Here is a 25650-nt window from a genome sequence, read left to right on the forward strand (position 1 = left end):
ATAATGAGACCGACAGTCTAAGTGACCTCTCTTGGCTCACCCTGGAGTGAAGCTGGATTAAAATGAATATTGTTGGCTTTGAATTCTGTGCTTTTCCTACTACACTAGATCACACTCCTTATTTTCCTTGAAAGATTCTAGAGCATCTTGTGCAAGAGGGAGGTTAAGAGACTTACCAAAGGGCCCAGGCGGACGTGAGGCACAAGGCTAGGGGACACCAGCATATACTTTTCTCGACTGCTGCAAGTATTTTTCTGCATTAACTGAGTACACAGATCAAACCATCAGAATTTTAAAAAAATCAGAAATATACCTTGAACTCTGAGGTCATATGGAAAGATACACCCAGGAGCAAACTGCTTCTCTGACAGATAAAAATAATCATTGACCATCCCTTCCAAACTGGCCAGAGAATGGCTAGAGGCATGTGCTATTTCACCAGGATACTCGGTGAAAAAAAGCTCTCCATTTCACCAGATCCCATGACTTTCCAGCCACCCACTCTTCTATGTATTGTAGATAAAAGCATTTTTTTTCCCTCTCCCAGGGATAAATTCTTCCTCATTCAATGTGGAGAGGAGAGTTGATTTCCAACCCAATGCTTTTCTTGCAAGACCCACCACCATTCTTCCTGGAGCCCTGGCAGTTCCTGCTCCTCCTCCAGGCTCCACCCAGCATCCGCTCCCGAGCAGTGGCTAGCCTTTCTGCTTCCACTGCTGTCTGCCTTCCCCTACAGCGGGTACCACCCAATTCTAATGGCTACTCTGTGTCTGTGTCCCTGACCAGCATCACAGGCTAGATGCTATGTCAAGTTTGTGAAACTGAACTTATCCATAAATAGCGATGGCTCTAAACACAGCTGACACCTCTCCAGATACTTCCTTAAGTATCAGGGGAGCACTTCAGCTTCTCTAGCAGACTTTAGTTGTTTTTTTTTAAGATTTTATTTATTTATTCATGAGAATACACAGGAGAGAGAGAGAGAGACAGAGGCAGGGACACAGGCAGAGGGAGAAGCAGGCTCCATGCAGGGAGCCTGACGTGGGACTCGATCGGGTCTCCAGGATCACACCCTGGGCCAAAGGCGGCGCTAAACCACTGAGCCACCTGGGCTGCCCACTTTAGATTTTTTTTAAATGGCAAAATGAGGGAAGGAAATACTAGTCCCCTAGTAGTGCCACTGATCAGCTTGGCTCAGATGCCAGGACCAGAGACCCACAGGAAAAGAAGACACACTCCTAATCTAGTTTCCCCTCCTCTTTTCAGAACTCTTTCTGGAGAGAAGTAGCCCTTTCATTTCTCTGGGCTCCACCTGAGATGTTGGAACAGACGCTGTGCTGACCGCTGGGTCTCTAGGAGGAGGAGAGAGTCTTCTGTCTTTTACACCTTTCTAATTTGCCCACTACACTCATTTCACTCCACGGTCAAGCAGGGAGGTGAGCAGACCAGGAATGTTACCCTCCATTTTCCAGATAAGGAAACAAAGCTGGCTCCCCACATTACAGAGCTAACAAAAGGCAAAGCCCCAACTCAAACTCAGATTTTGTGTCTTGCAATCCAGTACCCTTTCCTCACAGCCACACAGCCTGAACTGGGCCTGCAGTGAGTGCAGGAGACACACAAATACCAGGATGGAAGCTTCAGGATTGGTTTTGTCCACACATTTAGGGAAGGTCTTCATGGGAAATCCCAACAACTCTCTAGGAGGTTATGCTTCTTTTGGGAGGATCCCCTCCATGGCCTCTGGGCCTTGCCATGTGTCGAAACTGGCATGCTCCCACCCCAATGCCTCACTCAGACAGAGGTCTTAAGTAAGACAGTAGCATGTTTTACGTTACCACCAAGCCATCCGGAGAATTCCCAGGACCACACACATTTATCCACAAGAACTTCTCTGGCAAGAATCACGTGGGGACACGGGTTCCTTTTGCAGTTTAGAAATGGCCAATTTCTATGGCCCAGGTCCTGTCTGCCCCCACGATGGGAAAAGAGTTGGACTCTCCAGGTCAGGCAAGGTGGATATTTAGGCAAGAGGGAAAAGGAGATGAAATTATCTTAAGAATGTGCCTTTTATCTAAGCGGTCCCTTAGGCTTTTGCACTTCGCTGGAGAAGGTCAACTATTTGGCAGACTGTGTGATTACACAGGGCTGAGGAGAGCACGCTCATTAGGTACACATGCCACTGAAACAGCCTCTCCAAACAGATGGGTCCCGGCGACAGCCACTCTGATGGGACACAACTTAAATGGACGGAGAGAGAAATCACACATGTGAGACCTGGGGGTGTAGCAGTCCAGGGAAATCAGCTGTTCTAGATTGATCCTTTAAAGCAGGTGAAAACGTCTCAGGAAGGAAACAGGGCCAATTTCAGGCTGAGAGGAGGCTGCACTAACCAGTGACACACATTCCCTAGAGAACGTGGAAGGCATCAAGGCCACAGGGAAAAGGCCCTCCCCGGACACTCTCAGTCCTCCAGCCGATTGCACTGCAAAAAATCCACACTCCAAGAGACAGATGGGAAGGGGCACGAACAGGCAACTCAGGAAAGAAGTCATACTGATGGTCAATATTTGAAAGGCTTCTAACCGCATGAGTTAATCAAAAAGGAGCAAGATAACATTAAAACGCCATACGCTTTGTCTAACCTACACTGTGCCAGGAGCCCTAAGTCCATTCCAAACACTATCCCATGTAATTCTCACAATAGCCCCATGAGGTGGGATCGGGGGTTCCCATCGGCTGAGGCTCTGGGTAGTTAGCTGCCTGGGGATTGACACTATCAGCGCCAAGATTCAGGTTCAATTTATGCACCGCTCCTAACCATGGTACAACACAGACTTACAAATCAGAAAAGGAAATTGTTTCTAATTATTTTTAAAAACTTTTTAACTTAAATTCAATTAATTAGGGGCACCTGGGTGGCTCAGCAGTTGTGCATCTGCCTTCAGCTCAGGGCATAATTCTGGGGTCCTGGGATCAAGTCCTGTATGAGGCTCCCCGCAAGGAGCCTGCTTCTCCCTCTGCCTGTGTCTCTGCCTCTCTCTCTCTCATAAATAAAATCTTTAAAAATAAATAAATAAATAAATTCAATTAATTAACATATATTATTGGTTTCAGAGGTAGAGGTCAGTGATTTATCAGTTGCATGTAACACCCGATGCTCATTACATCAACATGCCCTTCTTAATGCGCATCACCCAGTTTCCCTGTACCCCGAGCCACCTCCCCTCCAGCGATCCTCAGTGTGGCTAAGGCTGTGATGAGAAGGGGACACACCCTCCCGGAAGATCGCAGCAGCGTCGGGGCAGCCGCAGCCAACAGGGGAGCTGTGCCACTGACACCTGCCACAGGCGCACAGGCATCTTCCAAATCAAATACAACCAAATAAAACGGTGAAGTAGGAAGATGAAAAGGTCACAGGGACATGTGATTTCTTTTTCTTGGCCTAAAAAGATCACTAGCATGATATATTCTTGGAAAATAAAAGATTAACTATTTGTGGGAGAAAAGGTAGGAAATCACCATAATCCTATCACCTCGAGAAAACTAGTTTCATATCCAAGGACCTTGTATATCTTAACATAATTAAAGAGCAAGTTCTGTGGTGGCTAAGAGTCTGGGCTCCAAGTCCAGAAGCCATGGCTGGAATCCCAGCCCTGCCACTGGCTGTGGAACCTTGAGCAAATTGCTTAACCTCTCTGTCTTGGCTGCCTCACTTGTAAAATAGGAATAGTAATGCACCCTACATGTCACGGAGGATTAAATATAATGTATCTTAGCCACGTAGAACGGAGGCTGGTGTGTAGGCTGTGTTCAACAAATAACACTATATTAGCTATTAATATAATAATATAAATTCAGTTGTGAATTTGATTTTATATTTGAAATTCCAAAACCTAACCATTTTTAAAATATAGGTATACCTGCTTTATAATGATTACTGTAAATGGCTATGCAAGTTTCCCTAGGCCTTATTTTCCAAACTCACTCCCTCCTGGAGGTCATTCCACTTCATCTCTAACTCTCCCTTCAATGCTCCGACATCAGGCAGCCTGACAGGTGGGCCTCAGGGCAGGTCTCCAGGAAGACCCCAATTCCAAGCAGCTGGAACCCAGCTGCCACATAAGATGAATTGTTAAGGGTACAGTCTTTGAGGTAAGACAGACCAAGTTCAAATCCTGGCTCTGTGACCTTGAGCAAATTTCCTCATTCAGCTAAGTACATGGTGGTGAGGACCGCATGAGGTAAATATGTATAGTATTTGTGCCAGTGCTCTGTATATAATAAACAATCAATACATGTTAGCTATGATTCCTTTGTAAACCCATGGTGTTTTAAGTGAGGGAAGGGTGGATAATCTTTTTTTAAAGATTTTCTTTATTTATTCATGAGACACAGAGAGAGAGGCAGACACACAGGCAGAGGGAAAAGCATGCTCCCTGCGGGGAGCCTGATGCGGGCCTCGATCCCAGGACCCCAGGATCATGACCTTAGCTGAAGGCAGCCACTCAACCGTTGAGCCACCCAGGAGTCCCCTTGTTTGATTTCTTTATCACCCTATTTCGAACAATTAATATGATAGGAACTCAACAAAAATGTGTTGAATCAGTGAATGAATACATAATTGAGTGGATGGATCACGGAAACTTTCAGAACTGGAAAGGATGTTTTTAAAAAATAGCTTTATTTGGATGTAATCTACGTGCCATACAATTTACTCATATAAATTGGACAATTCAGTAGTTGTCGTATTCTCAGGTTTGTGCAAACATTGCCATCACCTAATTTTTAAAATTGTGGTAAAATACATATAAAGTTTACCATTTTAATCACTTGTCAGTGTAGAATTCAATGGCGTTAAATACATTTGTTAATGTTGTGTTGCCATCACCCCTACATATGCCCCAAACGTTTTCATCTCCAGCATAAACTCTGTAACCCATTAAAGGATTATTCCCCATTCCCTCTTATCATGGTAACATCTGTTCTACTTCTCTCTCTATGAATTTGCCTATTCTAGGTACCTCATATACATGGGACCATACAGTATTTGTCCTTTTGTGTCTGGCTTATTTCATTTAGCATGTTTTCAAGGTCCATCCAAGATTTACCATATATCAAAATTTCATTTCCTTTCATGGTTGAATATTATTCCATTGTGTGCATGTAGCACATTTTGTTTATCCATTCATCCATCCATGGGCACTTGAGTTGCTTCCATCTTTTAGCTATTGTGAATAATGCTCCTGAACATTGGTATACAAATATCTATTCAAGTCCCTGCTTTCATTTAGGAGTGAAATTGCTGGGTCATATGGTAATTCTATTTTTAACTTTTTTGAAGAAGCACCAAACTGTTTTCCAAAGCAGCTGCACCATTTTACCTTCCCACCAGCAATGCATAATGGTTCCAAGTTCTCCGTATCCTCACCAACATTTGTTTTTTTTTTCCATTTAAACAAAGTTATTATAGTCATCCGAGTAAGTGTAGTAGATGTGAAGTGTTATCTCCTTGTGGTTTTGATTTTTATTGACCTAATGACTGATGGTTGTTGAACATCTTTTTTTTATGTGCTTATTGGCCATCAGCATTCCTTCTTTGGAGAAATGTTTATTCAAGTCCTTTGCCCACTTTTGAATTGGTAAAATTGTTTTTGTCATTGAGTTGTAAGGGATTTTTCTGGATATTAACCCCTTATCAAATATGTGATTTGTAAGTATTTTCTCCCATCCTGTAGGATGTCTTTTCGCTCTTGATAGTATCCTTTGATGCACAAAGGTTATTCATTTAAAAAAAAAAAGGTTATTCATTTTGATAAAGTCCGATTTATCTGAATTTTTCTTTTGTTGCCTATGCTTTGGTATCCAACCCATGAAATTACCATCAAATTCACTGTCATAAAGATTTTCCTCTGTGTTTTCTTCTACAAATGTTATAGTTTGAGCTGTAAGGTTGAAGACTTTGATATTCTTTGAGGCTGTTTTTGGACATGGTCTAAGGTTAAGGTCCGGCTTTATTCTTTTGCATATGAATAATCAGTTTCCGTCACACCAATTGTTAAAAAGACCACAATCTAATTTTAGAACATTTTCGTCACCCCATACATGGGATTTCATTTTTATAAGGAACTAGAAACGTTCCTAGTGAATGAATTCATAAACAAAAATTAGTTCATTACAAGAGCTTCCCGAGAACCTTAATGCTCTGTTCTACAAAGAAGTGTGACCTCCATCTACAAAGAAGTGTGACCTCCATCCTTCACTAAACAGGACTGCAAAACTCCTGTGTATGCACACAGGCCAAGAGCTGGAATTCCCGCAATTCTCTGGAGGGCGCTTTGTTATTAATACAGAAGATATTTGTTGGGTTTTTTTCTGGGCTAGCCAGCACTTTGTGAACACCCTTCCTATGCTTGGGTTATTTCCTTCCTTAGTTAGTCTCACCCCCCAAGGTTGTAGTGCAAGCCTCCTTTACATTAGGACTTGGACGTGGGACCTGCGCTCAGCAGGTAGAGGCACACAGGCCAGATCTCAAATTGGAAGAAAGTGCCCTGGAGAAGGAAGGGCTGGAGGCAAGTGATTCTGGAGAGGGGTGTGGAGTGACTCGACATCTTTTAATAAATCCCTCTTCTACATCAGCTTGCTAGAGTTGGTTCTGCTGTTTGCAACTATGACCCTTGATTGCTACAAAGCAGTGTCAGTGTCAGCTTGATTTTTAATTGCTTCTATTCTATTAATTTATATTGCTTGTAGATTACTTTCCAGAGTTTCTGTTGATTGTTTCATCCTGAGTATTTGCTGCATGACCACGGTAATTATTTTTATCTTCCCCTTTCATCCTTTGTTCTTACACATTCTTTCCCACTACAGCGTAGGAGCACAGTGGGCTCTGGGGGCCATGAAGTCTTGGGCTTAGCCATACTGGGCCACAGTCAAAAAAGCTTGGGAACCGCAGCTTGGAGTAAACCAAGGAACTAGGCCTCACCTCCTCCCTCCCTGGTCACTTGAGTGAAAGCATCTCCGAGGTAGGCACAGACAAACCTTCTGCAGTGCACCTACCCTTGCTGGGCGGCCCCTGCTCACAGCATCCTTGTCTCAGGTCAGAATCCAGTGGGAACTTTCACAGACATCTTCCTGGCTTTGCAACATGGTTTGCAGGTGCAGACACTTTAGGCTTGCGTGGGCTGTGGCATCTGCCTTCTGGGTTGGGAGGAAAATTTATCTTGGCACAGCCTGCACATTCAGGCAAGTCAGTTAAACCAAACTGAGTTTGATAAGTAATCTCCAGACACCTGGGTGGAACCAGTGATGTTTCCAGATTTTTCAGGCAAGTTGAAAGGCTTTTTATTCTTTCACAAGGCCCCGCCAGCCCCTCCAGCAGGCACTGTCTGAGGCAGGGTAGGCCTATGTGATGTGGATCAGACAAGGGCGAGGACCAACCAGCCTGAGCAGCATGCAGCTGGATCAAGGTTGGGCATCATCAGAGATGAACCAGAGAGAGGCAGGGAGAGAGGAAGGGCTCTAGAAACTTCTATCAACTTCAGCTCTTCCTTGAAGAAGATGGAGGTCACTGCCAGTGCAGCAAGGGCAGTACAAAGAAAGGTCGTATACCATGCTGGTTTGGGTTTGGTTTTGTTGGGCGTAAAGTCACTGAGAAAAGGTGTCTCCAAAATTCCCACCCCATGTTTGTATCACCCCACAGCAGCTCAAAGGTGTCAAAAAATGGTTGGGCATTTGGAGTGTAGCACAGGGAGACTTGTATTAATTAACTCTAACGACAATTACAGTAAAGATGCTTGCATCTATTCTTCTAGCCCAATGATGGAGATTTTTTTTTAGGCCAGGCCCCTCTTTCATGCTTCTGGATCTGCTATAGGGCAGCAGCCTTGGGCCCTGCAGGTGGGCAAGTGCTCAGTCTCTCCTGTTGATTGTCCACTGCTGGAAGCAGAGACACAAAACAGCACCTGGGACATCATCTTCATTTCCTAAGGGGGAAACTGAGGCTCAATGACCTATCCTCACCGTACAGCAAGGCAAGGTCAGATTCTATTTTCTAGACTCTGATCGAGTGCTTTCCTTTCTAAGCTTCATGTTGATGGCCGTGGTCTGCAGTGTGGTATTGGAGGATATCAAATTGATTTGATTGGTCTCTTTAAAAATAATGTGGCTGGCGTCCCCAGGTTAAATGTGGGATAATGGCATTATTGCGGTGAAGTGTGGCGTAGAGAGCCAGAGAACTGTGCATGGTGACCTTTGCTTGCAGCCTCTGGCTACAGGGAAAGTATGATGCATAGCAGTAGGGCTAGTCGCCAGCACCCAAGAAGCACCTACTCTGTCTGAGTCCTTTACTCATCCTCGCTCAGTCCTGGAATAGCGCTGTCGTGACTCCCCTGGAACTATGTAAAGATGGCCACTTCACAGCCCAACCTCAGCGCAATGGTTGTGTTCAAAGAAATAGCAGTTAAGTAGGAAAAAATGAACTGGAGGCAATCCAAACCTTCAGTGCAGTCTCTAGAGAAAACACTAAAGGGGAAGTGCATTCTTAGCACAAGGCGAAGTCTTCAAATTTTCCTCTCCTATCTCTGCTGTTCTCAGTATCTATTTCCAGCAAGACAACTCTTCCAGAAGCAGTGCACTCTGTTCTCCATCATCTCTTCCTTAAACTCTTCCACCTGACTCTTCACTCGTTCACCTCCTTCACCTCTGGCATCTTTGTACTCATCCTCTGCCAGTCTCTCTCCCCTCATCACCAGGAATCCCAGTATTGGATCCCATTTGCCCAGTGCTTTTTCATCACTGGGTGACCCCAATCTGCATAACTGGGCCAAGAGCCAAGAAAACTATGCTAGAAATTTTCTTAGAAGGGAATTACTTGAAGTCTCCATGGGCACAGAAGCCTTGGATATTCATGTGTTTACATTTTTAATTCCCTGACACACCCATTTTACAGATTAGAAAACTGATCTGTGTCATCATCAGACTAAGTCTATTATTATTATAAATAATAACTATTATTAGCCAGACATTGTCCGATATTGTACAAATGATAACTTATTTAATTTCACATTGACCATAGTAGGTAGGTGCTCTTCTATCCTTTTCACAAATGACAGGTTCAGGGCATAAAGCTGGTAAGTGGCAGCACTGTAATTCAAAGTGAGGTGTGTCTGACTCTAGAGACCAAGCTCTTGACCGCAGTGTTTTCTGCCTTGAAGATTCTAGTTCCGTAACTGTCTATGAAGCAAGTGCCAGTAGAGCTTGATAGAAAAGGAGGGAACCAGATAGAAGGATTTAGCAAATGAACAAGTCTTTCATTAAATTGCATCACCAGCCATGCTCTTTAACCATCAGATGATTATTGAAATATAAACAACATTGTGTGGTCATGTAATCGGTCTATAAATAAAATAAATATATTTGCAAAGGAACAAGCTAAGAAATGCAGTGACTTCCTAATTAACCTGAAATTATTTAATCAATTAACACAATTACTTTTCTTTTTTCTTTTTTTTTAAGATTTTATTTATTTATTCATGAGAGACTCAGAGAGAGAGAGAGGCAGAGACACAGGCAGAGGGAGAAGCAGGCTCCAAGCAGGAAGCCCGACGTGGGACTCGATCCTGGGACTCCCGGATCACGCCCTGAGCAGAAGGCAGGTGTTTAACCACTAAGCCACCCAAGCATCCCTCTTTTTTTTTTTTAAGATTTTATTTATTTATTCACGAGAGACACAGAGAGAGAAAGAGAGAGAGAGAGGCAGAGACACAGGCAGAGGGAAAAGCAGGCTCCCCTCAGGGAGCCCGATGTGGGATTCGATCCCTGAACTCCAGGATCAGGCCCTGAGCTGAAAGCAGAGCTTAACGGCTGAGCCACCCAGGTGTCCCCACAATTATTTTTCAAATAATCTTTGAAAATTCCAAAGAGTCTTGAGATGTTTAATTGTTATTTAACCAGATAGCAATGGTCAAGTTACACAGATACCAGTTTTAGAGAAACTGCTCTTTGCGGATCTAGCACTCTGTCAGAGTTTACATTGGAAAGACATATTTTCAGGCCAGATACAAGGGTTTTCAGTTACATCTTAAATTTGTTTCTGTGTTGTTCATCTGGGCACGGTGAAAGCCTCCCCGCCCCCCCACTGCAGGGGCTGATGCAGGAATCCATGGGTCCTGCCTCATATAACTTGGGAGAGAGATGTACCTCCCTGCCAATGGGCCAGTTTCCCCAAAAGCAGAGAGACGCTGCTACCAGTGACTCTGTGAGGACCCAATCCAGCTCAGATTTCCCCTAATGGCTCCAGCAGCTATAAACCATGAGCCATCTTGGCCAGGTGTTTGCCTGGAACCCACTCAAGTCTGCTATGACTACTCAGAAGAACCCCCAAAGTGAAAAATCATAAATACGAATGGAACAAACAATAGATACAAAATCAGAATCTTGGGGTTGGGGGGCAGGAATCTGTATTTTAACAAGCCCTCCAGGTGATTTTTATGTACACTAGAGTCGAGAAATCCTACTCTAACCTACGTTAAAAAACATTTTGTGAACTGTAGCTCAGTGCATCTTAAGCTATATGGTGCCTGTACATCTCCTGAAGATCTTGTTAAATGAGATGCTAATTCAGTAGGCATGAGAATTTGCATTTCCAACACCCTCTCAGGAGAGGAGATGCTGCTGCTGCATCATGATGCTGCTGCTGCTTGGTTCAAGCACCAAGAAGCCAGGCATGTGATGGGGGTCGGTGTGGTTGGGAAGGGATGGCGGGAAGGCCTAAGAGACCAGCTCCCATGCTAGTAAGCTTTGTGACCTTGGCCATGTCACTCTACCTCTTTGAGCCAGTTTCCTTCAGCTCCCAAAGGGTACAGGATAGTAGTATCCACTTTATAAGGCTGTTCAGGTGGCAACATGCCTATCCCTAGCAGAGCATCTGGCATGTGGAAAACACCCAAACAGAAGTTGTGGGGATCCCTGGGTGGCGCAGCGGTTTGGCGCCTGCCTTTGGCCCAGGGCGCGATCCTGGAGACCCAGGATCGAATCCCACGTCGGGCTCCCGGTGCATGGAGCCTGTGTCTCTGCCTCTCTCTCTCTCTCTCTCTCTCTCTCTCTGTGTGTGTGTGTGTGACTATCATAAATAAAAATAAAAATTAAAAAAATTAAAAAATATATAAAAATATAGAAGTTGTGGTTGCTGTTGTGTCTGAGGGATGCAAGCAGCTAGTAAGTGCTCAGTAATCATTGATTGTTTTGTTATTATTTATTGAGAGTTGCCTGTGGTACGGTAGGCACCGGGTCAAGATGTACACTACTGCCTTTCCCTTCTCCCAAAGACTCTGTGAGCAAGGTCAGGTTTTAGTCGCTCTGGTTTGCAGATTGGGAAGCCAAAGCCCAGAAAACTTTAGTTCCTTGATCCAAGTCACTAAGAAAGTGGATGGTAGAGCTAGGGCTGACTTTAAAACTTCCTCCCTAAGTTTCTAACCACCCAGACCGCAGCATGCTTCTGGCCACACTCGTCTGCAAGGGCTGAGTCAAGAGGATGGGGGTGGGCCGTAACTCGTGGCTCTGCAAGGAGGTGTAATGCAGGACCGGGTTGCAGGTAGGGGGAAATGGAGCCCATGAAGTGGGAATGCTGACCTGCAGAGGGACATCAGGCCTGGGAGAAGGAGTGGGGCCACGTTCCCCGAGGGTTTGGACACGCAGTCATCAGGAATATGGTCTAAGGGGGACGAGGACTGTCTCCCTGGTGCCCCGGACAGGGCTGACCCGTAGCAGCACTTCCTAAAGATAGAGCAATTGAATGAATGAACTGATGGATTAGTAGATTCCTTAATATTTTCAAGGCAGCAACTGATTTGAAATCGGTGGGCAGGACGTGCTGGAGTGGGAGAGCGATTTTCACTTCTGGACTTTCCTTCTTTAAAAAGGGAGCAGTTTAAAATAGAAGAACAACAGGAATATTTCCCTTGGAGCGCAGCCAGAGCACACAATGCCTCCTTTTCTTCCCAGGGCAGGAGGCGTCTGGGGCCCAGCCCCTCGGCGGGTGTGTGCAGCACGGAGCCTGGCCGCCCAACATACTTCCCCACTTGTGCTCTGGAGCACAAAACCCCCTGGCAGCCAAGCCCAACACAAATGCCTCCTTCACCGCAGCCTCTGCCATGTGTGGTTTCCACCGCCTCCGCTTCTGAAGGCCCCCTCCAGGGCCAAAGTGAGGCCCTTTTGGCTGAGTCTCCCCACTACTGTTTGGAGACAGGAGACAGTGATGCCTTCTCAATCATCCTGTCACCTCCGCAGGGCCCCCAGGCACGAAGTGAGAGAGCCCAGCAGCTTGAGGGAGGCAGGAGAGCCTCGCTGTTCACAGATGGGCCTCTACAGGTGGTATTCGGTCTGCCATTCATCAGAAATCATTGTTCAGGCACAGGGCTAGGTTCTGTGGGTCCACGGATGAATAAGACAGGGAGCAGAGACCCCTCAAGGAACTCACAGTCCAAAACGGGAGGCAGGGGCGGCGTCACAGAGAGGTGGGCGAAGGCGTTATGAGTGACCACAAGGCCACTGCGGTCCTGGTATTTGCGCTGGGCTTGAAGGATAAGAGCCTGCCAGGTAGACTGAGGAAGCAGCCCCCTAGCTCAGACATGAAAATCTGGATGGTGGGCTTGGGGAATGGCCAGCCCAGCAGGCCCAGGGTGCAGGGTGAGGGCAGGGGATGGGGGAGGCAGGGCTGGAGGTCAGCTCAGTTTACCCTGTGAAGAGTAGGAAAGCAGTGAGAGTTCTTCAGCAGAGCAGGGACCAGATGAAAGCTGGGTGTCGGTTACCACTCCAGCTGCAGTGAGCGAGGAGGGTGGTGTAGTGTCTGGGGGCGGTGTCCCCAAAGCCTGGCCCGTTAGAGGACAGTAAGTATTTGCGGAATGAACAAATGATTTTGAGAGAGAAAAGCATAGCGGGTCTGACAAGAAGTCTGGCCAGACTGAATGCTTTTCACTAACTGCTCCTTTTATGTATTTTTTTTCTTTTAAGAGAGCAGCAGCTTTTCTTCTCCTTTATTGAACCATCACAAATGTATATAATCTGAGATTGCAGGCATAATTACATAATGTCTTACGTTGTTGGCAGTTTCCTGAATGTTTGCTTTGTCTCCCAGAATAACTCTGTCATCCCCTTGATGCCAGGGCAATGCCTCTTAAGCTCTCTGTGCATTGCCCCAAAGTACTGAGCACACGGTAGGTACCAGTAAGCAGAACCAGGAAACAGATTCACGGACCGTAAGAGCTAGATAGGCTCTTGTAATTAACTGCTCCAACTCTCTGATTGTGCATGCAGATGGGGAGACTAAGACCCAGAGAAAGGAAAACATACACCTTATCTGAAGATATGTTCACAACCCTACTTCTAGGCTCTTGCATTTCACAGCAGGGACGTGGGCTCCGTCAAGCTTTCAAGTGGTAACCCCAAGGGTCAAGGAACAGACTCTGAAATAAACCAGCGATGAGCCTGGGTAATAGCAGGGTAATTGGAACACCAACACATGAATAGTATAGCCACAGAAGAACATGCTTATCAATACGTGGTATTCAGCTTCCAGTGCTTACTCAGTACTTACAGCATAGGCTGATACTAGAACTGCTAAAGGCAGGAGAGCATAAAGATTAAGAATGTGGACTTGGGGGGCATCTGGGTGGCTCAGTCGGTTAACCATCTGCCTCTGACTCAAGTCATGATCCCAGGGTCCTGGGATGGAACTCCGTATTGGGCACCCTGCTCAGCAGGGAGTCTGCTTCTCCTTCTCCCTCTGCCCCTCCCCACCCCACTTGTGCTCTCTCTCCTTTTCTCTCTCTCTCTCTCAAATAAATAAATAAATCTTTTTTAAAAAGAAGAAGAAGAATGTGGATTTGTAGGAAGGTGGGTCCAAGTACGAATCCCAGCTCTGCCACTTACCAGTTGTGTTTAGCAAGTTCCCTAAGCCCCCTCCCCCAGACATGGTGTCCATGCATGTGTAAAACAGGAAAAACACAATTTCCTCTTTACTGGGTTATACAGATTCCTTGGAATGAAGTATATAAAACGTCTAGCACAGTGGCTGCAGTGGGAATTGAAAGGGGAAAAGAAAGAAAGAAAGAAAGAAAGAAGAAAGAAAGAAAGAAAGAAAGAAAGAAAGAAAGAAAGAAAGAAAGAAAGAAAGAAAGAAAGATGAAAACAGCAGGACTTGGAATTCATTGGTTATCCACCCTTTGTTTGCTGAACACTTCCTCCGTTCAGGCACTGGATCAGGGAGAAGGGGGTGGTGCTGGCAGCCCTGGCATATCAAACCTATGTAACCAGAGTACTGGGGACAAGGGGAGTTAGGAAGATCAGGAGGGAAAAGAGATTTGGGCATAGGGGGATGGATGTTTGTCCTTGGGCATGCTGAGTGCCTGCCTAAGGGTCCACCCACAGAGAGGGATTCACCCAGAGAGTATGGCCCAGCAGATAGTGGAAAAGGTGGACCCAAGGCACGGGACAGACCCAAAGATTTGGAGGCGCAGATTCATGGGAGTCCTGGGGGACAGGCAGCAAGGGTGAGCAGAGGAGGAGCATAAGAAGAAAGTCACGTGTGGGGAGCCGGTAGGGAAGAAAAACCAGGGTGGCTCGTGGCCCAGAAATCCAAAGTGGGTAAATCTTGAGGAAACCAGTGAGCCTGGGCTCAGTTTCAGAGGACAAGGGAAGATGCCAGGGGTTGACAAGATGGTAGAAGCAGCAGGTGGGGCGACTCTTTGCTGCTTCGGTGGAATTCCAGAGAGAAATGGGCAGCAGCTCAAAAGAGGGGTAAGATGAGCTCTGAGGAAGGGGAGCATGTCTGCAGGCCAAGGGGGAGAAGCCAGGAAGAGGAATGGACAGAGATGCGAGAAAGAGAAGGTGCGTAAGAGCCGACACATACTCCAGGCATTGCTCAAACAGGCAGCAGAATTGAATTCCTTCTTCCCCACAAACAGAGCAGCAGGGCGATTTTATTAGTCATATTATATTGTGCAATGAGGAAAGTAGGCCCAGAGAGGCTAAGTAACTCACCCAAGTTAGCAGCGGGCGGAGCTGAGAGGAGCCAAAAGCTTGGGCTCAGGACTCCACAGCCAGTTTGAGGGAGAGTGTTTCTGCAGGTGGGAGGGGAAGGTTTTTAAGGCAGGGCTCCAGCAAGGGAGAGGAGAGCAAAGATGAAGAGGAAGAGAAATGATGAGGTGGGGGTGAGAGTTCAAGCCACATGACCTCCACCTTCCCAGTAAAGCAGGGAACAGACCAAGTACCAAGAGAGAGTACCTACGAATGGATTTGGAGCCAGAAGACAGGAGATGGGCCAAGTTACAACCATCACTGAGGAGACTGGATGAGAGGCAACATGAGGGAGGCCAAGTAGCAGCAGAGGTCAAAGGACATGGATTTAAAATGAATCCATCAGTCCCAAGGCAGCTTCAAAAGAATGGGACAGTAAAGTTTTAATCTAGGGTTGGGGTTTACACAAGCAAAAGGTGTGAAGGGGAGACTATAGGGAGGAAGGGAGGACAGGGCAAGGGTGTAAGTCTAGAGCCAGAAGGGGAAGGAGAGAAGCGAAAAAGGAGAAGTAGGTAGCAGGAAGGGGATGTCTCCAAAGACAAGGTGTGAATCCCCCCCTTGTAATGCGAAGAGCTGACTCTCCCACCCCCCCACCCGCCCTGGGCAAGAGGGCACCCCCACGAAGGACAGGCAAAGGTCACAGCAGCTTCCCTATCAGACATACCTTCCAATCCACATACCTGGCTTCAAGAATTTTCCTGCAGCTGAATAAATAAAAGTGAGTCCAGAGAAAATGTCCTAAACAAAACCTGAATGTATCTGTTAGTGAACTGCTTGAGATTTTAATGTAACTCAGCACTGAAAAAAGAATGTTAAATTCCACCGTGAAAAGTTGTAATTGATGCCACCCCCGCCCCAGTTCCAGTCTAAGAATGGAAGATGTAATCAGAGTGTGCATTTTCTCGGTGGTGCAGTGGGCTCTGTGTCACCCAGCATCCAAGAAGCTGTGCCGAGCACAATTTGCATTGCATTTAACCCTCATCTTAATCTGTGAAGGAAGGAATCGTTGTTCCCATTTTATAGAGGAGCAAACTGAGGCTCAGGGGGGCACAGTGGAGATTCAAAACAAGCTCTTTCTATCTGGCAGTGTTTTCCATCACAGACTCTCTTTATATAGGCATAGAGGTGATGTAATGACCTTCAATATTCGAGACGGAGCATTAGGAGAAAAACAGTGGAATAGTATGTAAAACCCCATTTAAAAAAAATTCTATCCAGCTATATATACACACATATGAGCCTATACACACATTAGGATGGAGCCTAATGTGGGCCTCCATCCCAGGACCCTGGGATCATGACTTGAGCTAAAAGCAGATGCTTAACTGACTGAGCCATCCAGGTGCCCCATTTTTTAAAGTAGGTTCCAGCCCAACATGGGGCTTGAACTCACAACCCTGAGATCAAGAGTCGGATGCCATCCCGAGTGACCCAGCCAGGCACCCCCTTAATCACCAAATCTTAACAGTTCAGAGTTTTCTCCTTTATGTATTTCTATATTATTGTAAATGTTTTCCACTCACTGGCATGATTTTTAAACTAATTTTAAATAAAAAATTTCCCAATAGAGTTTATTGAACCTTTCAAATTGCAAAGACCACCCACCTACCCACACACACACTGTAAAAATTATTTTAAAAATGGAAAAAAGTTCTCTTTTCCATTAGTTTATCAATTTAAAAGAACACAAATTTCGGGACACCTGGGTGGCTCAGCGGTTGAGCACCTGCCTTCAGCCCAGGGTGTGATCCTGCAGTCCCGGGATCGAGTCCCACGTCGGGATCCCTGCATGGAGCCTGCTTCTCCCTCTGCCTATGTTTCTGTCTCTCTTTCTGTCTCTCTCATGAATAAATAAATAAATAAATAAATAAAATCTTTTAAAAAGCAAACACAAATTTCATCTTGTCCTTCAAAAGTCCAATTTTTTTAAGCTTAAAATGTTAATAAAATAAGGTGGTAACATCTTACAATACAACAAATACCTTACTTGTCCTTGGCAAGTTTCGGTACTTCCAGCAAAGACAGCAGATGCCATGGCTGAGTGAAGTGGTCAAAATGACTCACCTCAGGGCCCCAACATCTCCCTCTCTTCAGGTGACTGCTCCCATCCTTCTCTTCTGAGAGTTTCCTTCCCAAGCCATCATGCACCAAGCATCCTGTTGTCCCCACCTAACCACGACTCCATAATTAAAATTTTCTCAAGTAGTAAAGTTCATTCCATCATCTGATTAAGGAATTACAAAGTTAATGGTTTAGAATTTTCTTTCTCTACCCTTATAATTAATTAGCGCTTCAGTAGGAGCTTTCTGAACACACTGTATGAATTTGAGAGTGAGCTGAATGGTGGAAAGACCAGGCAAACTGGTTGACCAGTGGGATATCAACCTCTAACTCTGGACAGCCATGATCACCTGAATGGCCACCACTCACTTTCTGGGCAGGTCTTGCCTTGTGGATATTAATTCGGGTCCAGTGTTGCCAAACCTGACTTTTTCCAAAAGAAGCCAGAATGTGGATTCATGTAAAATCTGATTTTTAAATGTTGACTTAAATCTTCTTTGTGTAAACACTGTGGAGGTCAAATAAAAGCCACATGTAAACCCAGCACTGCTCGCCTGCCCACCAGTTAGGCGCCGACCTCATCTCAGCCCACCACCCTTCCAGGCTGGTCACCAGCTCCTCTGCCCCTCACCCTGCGCCTGAGCATCTCTGTGCCTGGGCTCACACCATACCAACCTCTGAGATGCCCTTTCCTGTCTTCTCTTCCAGAGTCCATCCCATCCCAAGGATCTGCTGAAATGGTACCAACTCTTCCTAATCCTAAATATTAATCTCAGTTAATATTGCCCAGCCTCCAAGGCTTTCTAACAAACACTACTTTCCTTCCATTGCATTTCCACTGATTTTGGGACTCCTCACATTCTGTCTCTCATTGCCGTTATTTCCGCATGTTTGAGTCTTTCTGGTAGATCATAAATTGGTAAAAAGGAAGGATGTGTTCACATGTGTGCCTGCTATGACTTTGGTGCTGTTATCCTCATTTCATAGGAGGGAAAACCAAAAGCTCAGTGAGTAAGTGGTCATCCTGAGCTTTCTGCATATACTGTCACTCTGCCCATTTTCTACACCATCTTCTACACCTCCCTCTGCTCCTGCTATCCAGAATCCTCCTCCTTCCTTCTCCATCTGGTAACTCCTACTCAACCCGCAAGACAGTTTTACCTACCAGCATCTTCTCCTCTCCACACACTAGACAGGGCTGGTCCCCCTCCCCACACTCCTGTGCTCCCCTAGCACCTTGTAAGAACATCTGTCAGATGCATTCATCAAACTGTAATTAGCTATCTGATTCTTTATTTCCTCTGTTGTGCTGTAAGCTCCCTGCCTCACACAGTCCCTGGCCCAGGATAAGTGATAGTCAGTGCTTATTAGATGGCAGGAAGGAAGGGAGGGAAGGAATGAGGGAGGGAGGGAGGAAGGGAGGGGTGGGAAGGAGGAAAGGATAGTAATAGCCCACAGGCAATCAACAAATGTGAGGTATAATCAACCACATGGTTCCTAGCCCCACTTCTGGGCTGGAATTGATGCTGGCTTCTTTGTAGGCCAAAAGCAGAGGTACATGGGAAGGCTCCAGTTGTACCTCCTTCACCCGCCCTCCCCACCAGAGTGGCAGCTTGCTGCTGGGTTTCAAGGCCTTAGGAACCAGTATTCACCTCTGCTCTTTGCTCCTGGTCTCCAGCCCTAGGGAAAGTGATTTTCTGCATCAGTTAGACTCCTCTGCTTTGGAAGGACAACATCAGTTATGATGAGGACGATGGGGATGAGCCTTCCCCAGAGGCTGGCGGGAGAGCACACTGGTGAGGCTCACAGCAGGCTAGTGCAAAGAGAAGGGCAGACCACGATGCTCACTGCCCAGAGCAGACAAGGGAGAGGGGAGGATCCTCTTTCTGAGAACCCTAGAAGTGAGGCTCTCTGCTCTGGGGACTGCTAGAAAACTCCTGTGACACTGCCCCTCAACCCTACCCCTCTCTTCATTCACAGGCCAGAAGGCTGGGCCAGGATGCTCCTGCTCTTGGATCCTCTCCCAGACCTAGGCTGAACTGGTCTGCTCACCACCACTCCACCAAAGTCATGTGAATAAGTGATGGAAGGAGGCCAAGGATGCCATTCCTCCAGGGAGTTCAGAGAGAACCTCTGAACAGGCCTGGAAGGCCAAAGATCTGGGGAAAGATCACAGGATCCATCCTCCTCCAGAGCCCAGAAAGTCTTCCCAGGTCCCCTCTGACCCAGACTCCACGTTCAAATAGCTGGGATGGAGGAGCAGGGTCCCCCCTGCATCCCCCTTCTCCTGCCTCTTTGTCGTCCATCTCTGGTGAGCCACCCAGAATCTCTCCCAACCCCCAGGTGATTCCAGTCCCCACCTCTAGACTAACTCAGAATACCAGGCTCTCACTGACAGCTCCGGCAGGCCCGGCCTCCACAGGTACTTCATTCAGCTCAATAAATTCTCAATGAACCAGTAAGACAGGATCTCTTACCCTATTTTAGAGACAAGAAAATAAAGTTCAAAACCATTTTATAATTAGAGATGAAAAAAAAAATCTTAAAAGGAGACCACACTACTTAAATAAACAAAATACTTTAAAGGAAACACACACACAAAAATTAATAAGAACCAGAACTTGAGCGAGAGAACTGACCGAATAACTTCCTGCCATAGAAAGAAAGAAAAAAATAAGCTAATTTTATTATTTATTTTGTATTTATTTATTGTATGTATTTATTATGTGCCCATTCTCACTTCATACTTGGGGTAACCCTAAGATGCAATCTCTTATTATCCCCATTTTACAGATAAAAACCTGAGGGACAGGGAGGCAGTAGGACTTAGCGTAAAGCCCAGGGCCGCAGCAGGGAGCTCACAGGTTCCCCTTCGGGGTAACATGTTAGCATTTTAACAATAGCTCTCTAGAGAAGACAAGTCATCCAAAGGAATGACTCCAATGCTAGGAATTTCAGGCCTCAATTCTCCCAGTGGGCTGAATTCTCTGGGCAGGAGACTTTGGCACCACCAGGCTTCACCCGAAGGCGGCCACCCACAGGCCTGGCTGACACAGGGCTCCATTCAGCAGCTGGCAAAGCCGAGGACTTGGGGGTAGAATGAGAGAGATTAGGTCAGAGAAGGCCAGCCTGAGGCAGGCACAAGAGTGGGGCAAGTAAGCAACTGCAGAAGAATGTAATTTCAGGTGCTCTGCAAACGTCCCCTCACCCCGAAATATCAGCCTGCTTGACAGTGTGGGAGAGAGACACTTTCAGTGTTAGTGTCAGGACCGGGGGGTGAGCTAGTACAAGAGGCCTGGGTTCTCACCCCAGCTCACACCCTGTGCCACCAGGGCATGACACCTGCCCTCGCTGGTCCACATCTGTAAGACTAGAGGGGTAGTCTAGGTAACCAGTGAGGTGTCGCAGAGACATGGACCTCAGCATGTGCCAAGAATGGTCCTGAAAAGAGAATCGAAGGACACAGTTCATCTGCTTTGATCAAAGTTCTCCTGAGAAGGACTCCAGGCCAGGTGCTCCACTGAGCTCTGGGATGGGGAAAGGAAGCTTATTGCCCAAGGGGACAGCCTCCTAAGTAGCACTCATGAAATCTCCCCTGGAGGCCAGAGCTGACTGCTACAAGGAGTGATGCTGGCTGCCCACAGGCCAGGTTTGAGGGGTTCAGGCAAGCCCTCCTAGAGGAGCCTAGGAGATAGACACCATCACCTGGTATAAACAGAGGTTGGAGACACCCAACTGGAAAGAACTATCCAACATGGCACTGAAGCACTAAAGAGAATGCATGCAAATTTAAGAAGGAAACATCACAGGACACCTGGGTGGCTCATCGGTTGAGCGTCTGCCTTCAGCTCAGAGCGTGATCATGGTCCAGGGATCGAGTCCTGCATCGGGCTCCCCGCAGGGAGCCTGCTTCTCCCTCTGCCTATGTCTCTGCCTCTCTCTGTGTCTCTCAAGAATAAATAAAATCTAAAAAAAAAAAAAAAAAAACAAGGAAGCATCATTACCTCCATCTAACAGATACCGACTGAGGCTCGGCGTCTCGGCGTGGTCTTGGCCAGGCAGCAGAGCCAGTGGGAGAACCCGATTCTGCTTGGCCTTATAGCCTTCGCTCTCTATTTTTATCCTTCCCTCACTAATGTAGCCTGTGCACCTGTGAGAGGAGTAAAGGTAGAGAGGGGAAAGGGAGGAGGTGTAAGAACAGGCAAAAGGCTGGAGAGAAGGATGGAGAAGCCAGGGATGGATAGTAAGCACTTTCTTACTAAAATAAAATGGCAGCCACAGTTTGGGAAAACCCAAACAGATGCTTCTGTGTTTGTGGATAGTGGTTTTTAAGAGCACTGGGTTCTGGAATCAGCCAAATCTGGTCTGAGCTCCTGGCTCCACCACTTAATCCCTCTGTGACCTACAGCAAGTACTTATCCTCTTAGAGCCTCACTTTATTCCCCCAATACAATGGGAATACTACTAGTCACACCTTATTGGGCAGTTGGTAAAGACTGAATAACTGCTATATTGAAAGGGCTTGGCATAGATCTGGCACATGTTAAGCATTCAATAAACGAGAGCAAAAAAACCCAACCACTATTTTAATGTGCTCCAGAGGGCTCTCCTCTCTCCAGGCTTCCTCCTCAAAATCAACATCTGGCCAGTCCCCCCCACATCCTCACTGACTCCCTCCTTCCTTCTGTCTGCTTCCTTTGCATTCCCTCCATTTCAGAGCCCACTTCAAAGCCTCTTCTCCCAGTCTCCTCCTTCTTCCTAGGATTCCAGCTTGCATTTGATCAAGTGATTCATCAATTAGTCTTAGCTATACAAGCTCCTTAACCTCTCAGGAACACAATTGTCCATTTTGTGGTTGTTTCAACGGACTGGTTTGCATGGGATGGACCAAGCAATCCATGTAGGGGCTGGTGGGTTTGCGGGCTGATAGGAATCACCTAACCACTTTCCCATGTGTGCCTGCAATTTGTAAATTAACCTCTGGATATACATCAAAACCTTCTACCCAAACTACAAATTATGTGCTCTTGCAAATTTGCCAAACTATTAAATGAAATTTACTACTGCTCAAGAATGTCTTGTGCTAATTAGACAGAGATAGATGAGTATATGAAAGATTAGGGTGAGGGAGGGTGGGAAAGTAGGAGCTATAGCTTACTGACTTCCTGTTAGAGGGTCTTAACCCTTTTTGTGCCACGTACCCCTTTAGCAGACTGATGAAGCCAATGGACCCTTTCTTAGAATATTTTCAAATATATAAAATAAAATGCATAGCTTGACTACAAAGAAAGCCAATTATATTGAAATATAATTATTAAAATTTTTCAAAATGAATGCATAATATAGTAATATGCATTCTTTCTTAATGCATTAAATTCCAAGCTTTAGCACCAGCCGTAATTTCAAAGCTGCAGTGGGTATAAACCATAGTTCAAGGTATCTGCAGCAGCTAAAATGTGATATGAAAAGATTTGTGATTTCTACTGTGACAACCTCCCAGATACTACAAATACACTATGTTTTATTGCCTACATTCATAGTCAAAGAAAAATGCTAAATGAAGATGCTATTTTCTTCTCCCAACCATGATCACAACCTGAATTCTACACACAAGCTGGGGTTAACTTGGGCTGTTAACCCCAAGTTAAGAATCTCTGTGAGGGCCTTACAATTCAGTCAGTATTTGTGCTGAGCATATCGCAGGGGTTCCAGCCCACCTTCATCTCCTTCTCGAGGAATCTCCACCCACAGCCCTTCCTGCCACAAAAGGTCCCGTTCTGTACACATGACCCCCCTCTGCCCTCCTCTCCCATCTGATCGGCCCAGGGAGGATGCGTGCCCCAGCAGCAACCCATGCCCAGGCTGGCCAGGGACCAGCCAAGACCTGGCCTGGAGTGAGAGAGAGTCTCAGGGTCCAGAGAACTGAGCTCAAACAGGATCCTCTCTGGAACTGGTACTGAGTGACAAAGGAGAGGTTCCTGCCATAGTAGGCTGAGGGAGGTGGGGGGAGGCGGGCAAGTGCAGACCTGAGCCCCCCCCACCAGCATCAGCTGCACAGACAGCATAACCTCGAACTCAGAACCTCCTCCACCCTGCCTTGAGGCCTGCCTCCACCCTTTCAGGCCTGTTCTTAACTATCACCACTGCATTTTACAGCTGTTCCCCCTCTTCATTACAATCAGCTTTAGGGAGTCTCTGTTTCCTCTATCAGAAGAGCCTTAAGTCAGCATGAACAGTAGCATTTTACAGATGAGAGGGCTGAAGTTCAGTAAAAGCCCAGGCAGTTGCTCAGGCTCACAGGGCTAGCCCAAGGTGAAGCCATTTCCCCTCCCTTCCCCTCCTCCCCTTCTTCCTGAGGCGCAGAGGGGTGCTGGCCTTGATTGCATATTTATTTACAATCATACAGATGATACACGAAAACAATCTCTTAGGAAACGCAAACATTTCTGATGCAATGTCCCTCCTCCCCACTCACTCAGTATCGGGCCTCCTAAGGGTAGGCCCTGACCTACGTGCAATCAGCCACCACCCAAGTTGACATTCCGCATCTTTTTAGGAGGATGGCAGCGCCAGCCGAGGCAGAAGGGAGTGGGATGGTGAGGAACCCACGAGAAGCACAGCACCTGGAAACCCTCAGCCTGGCCGCCTGGTACCCTGCTATGAAAATCAAAATCCATTTCACGGGGAGCCGGCATCTCTGGCTTCTGGGCAAAAACCAGCCTGTGGAGGAGAATCGGCACCGAAGGCTGCTCTTCATCTTGGCATGGGGCAAGTTTTCCCCAGCGCCATATCGTGTGCCCCCCACTTGTCACTTGATGTCAGAGCAACACACTAGAAATACATACCAACGGAGACAACAAAGGATGCTTCCACACAAAGCGGGAAAAGCCACAGCCACATTAAAAATATAAGTATAGCCAGCCAATACGTTCTATTTACTTTGGGGGGAAAAATAACAGAGGGGGGAGCAGATGGGAACTCATGTTTTCTCCCACAATGCCCGTGTCCCCAGAAAGCTGTGTGCGGGGCAGGGCCCAGGCCCCAGGGGCCAGGGGCCAGACGGGACAGTGAGACATTACTTTTGAAAATATGTCTCTTTCCCTTGGAGAAGGAGCATTCAGCCAGCTTCCCAGACACCACCAATCTATAACTGCCTGCATATCACATTAACCACCTACTTGAAGTCTTGGGGCAGCATCCATTTTATCCTGGAAACTGAGACAGGCCTATTTTTAGCAGGAGGGGCCCTCTTCTTTCCTTTAATCCTACTCTGAAGCATTATCCACGTAGACTGGGAACTGTTCACAGAAGGCCTACCTTAGCCTAAACCTTGGGTGCCGAGACACAGAGAGGTTAGGGGTCTAGCGTGAACCACACAGCTGGCTGGCGGGAGATCTAGGCTCCCATCCCAGTATGTCCTCGCCTCTAAGCCCACTGACCACTACGGAACAGCACAAAGCGGTTGACCGTCTGATATCCTGAGAGACAGTTCCGTCGATCTCAGTTTTCTCATTGATTCATTCCATGCCCTAGGAAAGTTGCTTAACCTCTCTGAGCCCCATTTTCCTCATGTGTACACCTGGGGTAATGACTGTCGCTATCGTGAGGATTACTGAGAGGATTACAGGTGCCAGGGCTTACACACATGCACGCTATTATTATTATAGTGTATCGCTCCCGTTTCTTACGTTGGAAGTGAGTGGATCTGTCATCTGAGAGGTGATCACTGTATCTACCCAGCTGCCCAGGGATGGGCAGGACAAGATTGCTATCGAGCCTATTTTACAGTTAAGAAAAGTCATTCTTCCTCCGAGATGACATAACTTGCATAAGAACGGGGTTTTGGAAGTGAGCACATTCTCAGCATTAAGAAGCCCTAACTAGGGGATCCCTGGGTGGCTCAGCGGTTTGGCGCCTGCCTTTGGCCTCGGTGTGGTCCTGGAGTCCCGGGATCGAGTCCCGCATCAGGCTCCCTGCATGGAGCCTGCTTCTCCCTCTGCCTGTGCTTCTGCCTCCTCTCTGTGTGTGTGTGTCTCGAATAAATAAATAAAAATCTTAAAAAAAAAAAAAAAAAAAGAAGCCCTAACTATCCTCCCTACCATACATACCTCCCAAGGTTTGGGTTGAATTAGAATGAGTTGCTTCTTCCTTGCCCCTTGCGGAGCAGAATCTCTTTGTATCCCTGGCTCACACTCTGTGATCCTTCCTTATAAACTGGAATCAGCACAGTGCCTGGTACAAAGCAGAGACTCTGTGCAGTTTTGATGAGTTGAGTAAGTGAATTAGTGAATGAATGAATGAATGAATGAAGATCCTGATCCACAGAGCAGAACATACCGAATAACCTGAAGGAGGTGTTTTGTTGCAGGAAGCAGGCAGGGAAGAGTTCCAAGGGTAGGAAGCAAGAACCTCATTCTCTTCATCCATTCCCAGAGCCTGTTCTATAGGCAAAAAGCCTTTGACAAGACCAAGAGCTGGGCCCCCACTCTCAATGATCCCCTCCAGAGTTTTGCC

The 25650-nt window shown here is 46.6% G+C and overlaps 1 protein-coding gene across 5 annotated transcripts in view; it reads right to left on the reverse strand.

The window, feature by feature from the left end:
- Window positions 1-25650, reverse strand: part of KANK4 (KN motif and ankyrin repeat domains 4) — a 67804-nt gene that overhangs the window by 38996 nt on the left and 3158 nt on the right. Inside the window, exon 2 of one of the 5 annotated variants that reach the window (XM_077892041.1) lies at window positions 177-263. The exons of the other annotated variants lie outside the window; for them this stretch is intronic. The gene's annotated coding sequence lies outside the window, so the exon portion shown is untranslated. The remainder of the gene's footprint in view (window positions 1-176; window positions 264-25650) is intronic. 5 annotated transcript variants of the gene reach the window in all.

This window comes from Canis aureus, chromosome 3 (assembly GCF_053574225.1).
Source record: "Canis aureus isolate CA01 chromosome 3, VMU_Caureus_v.1.0, whole genome shotgun sequence".
Lineage (NCBI taxonomy): Eukaryota > Metazoa > Chordata > Mammalia > Carnivora > Canidae > Canis > Canis aureus.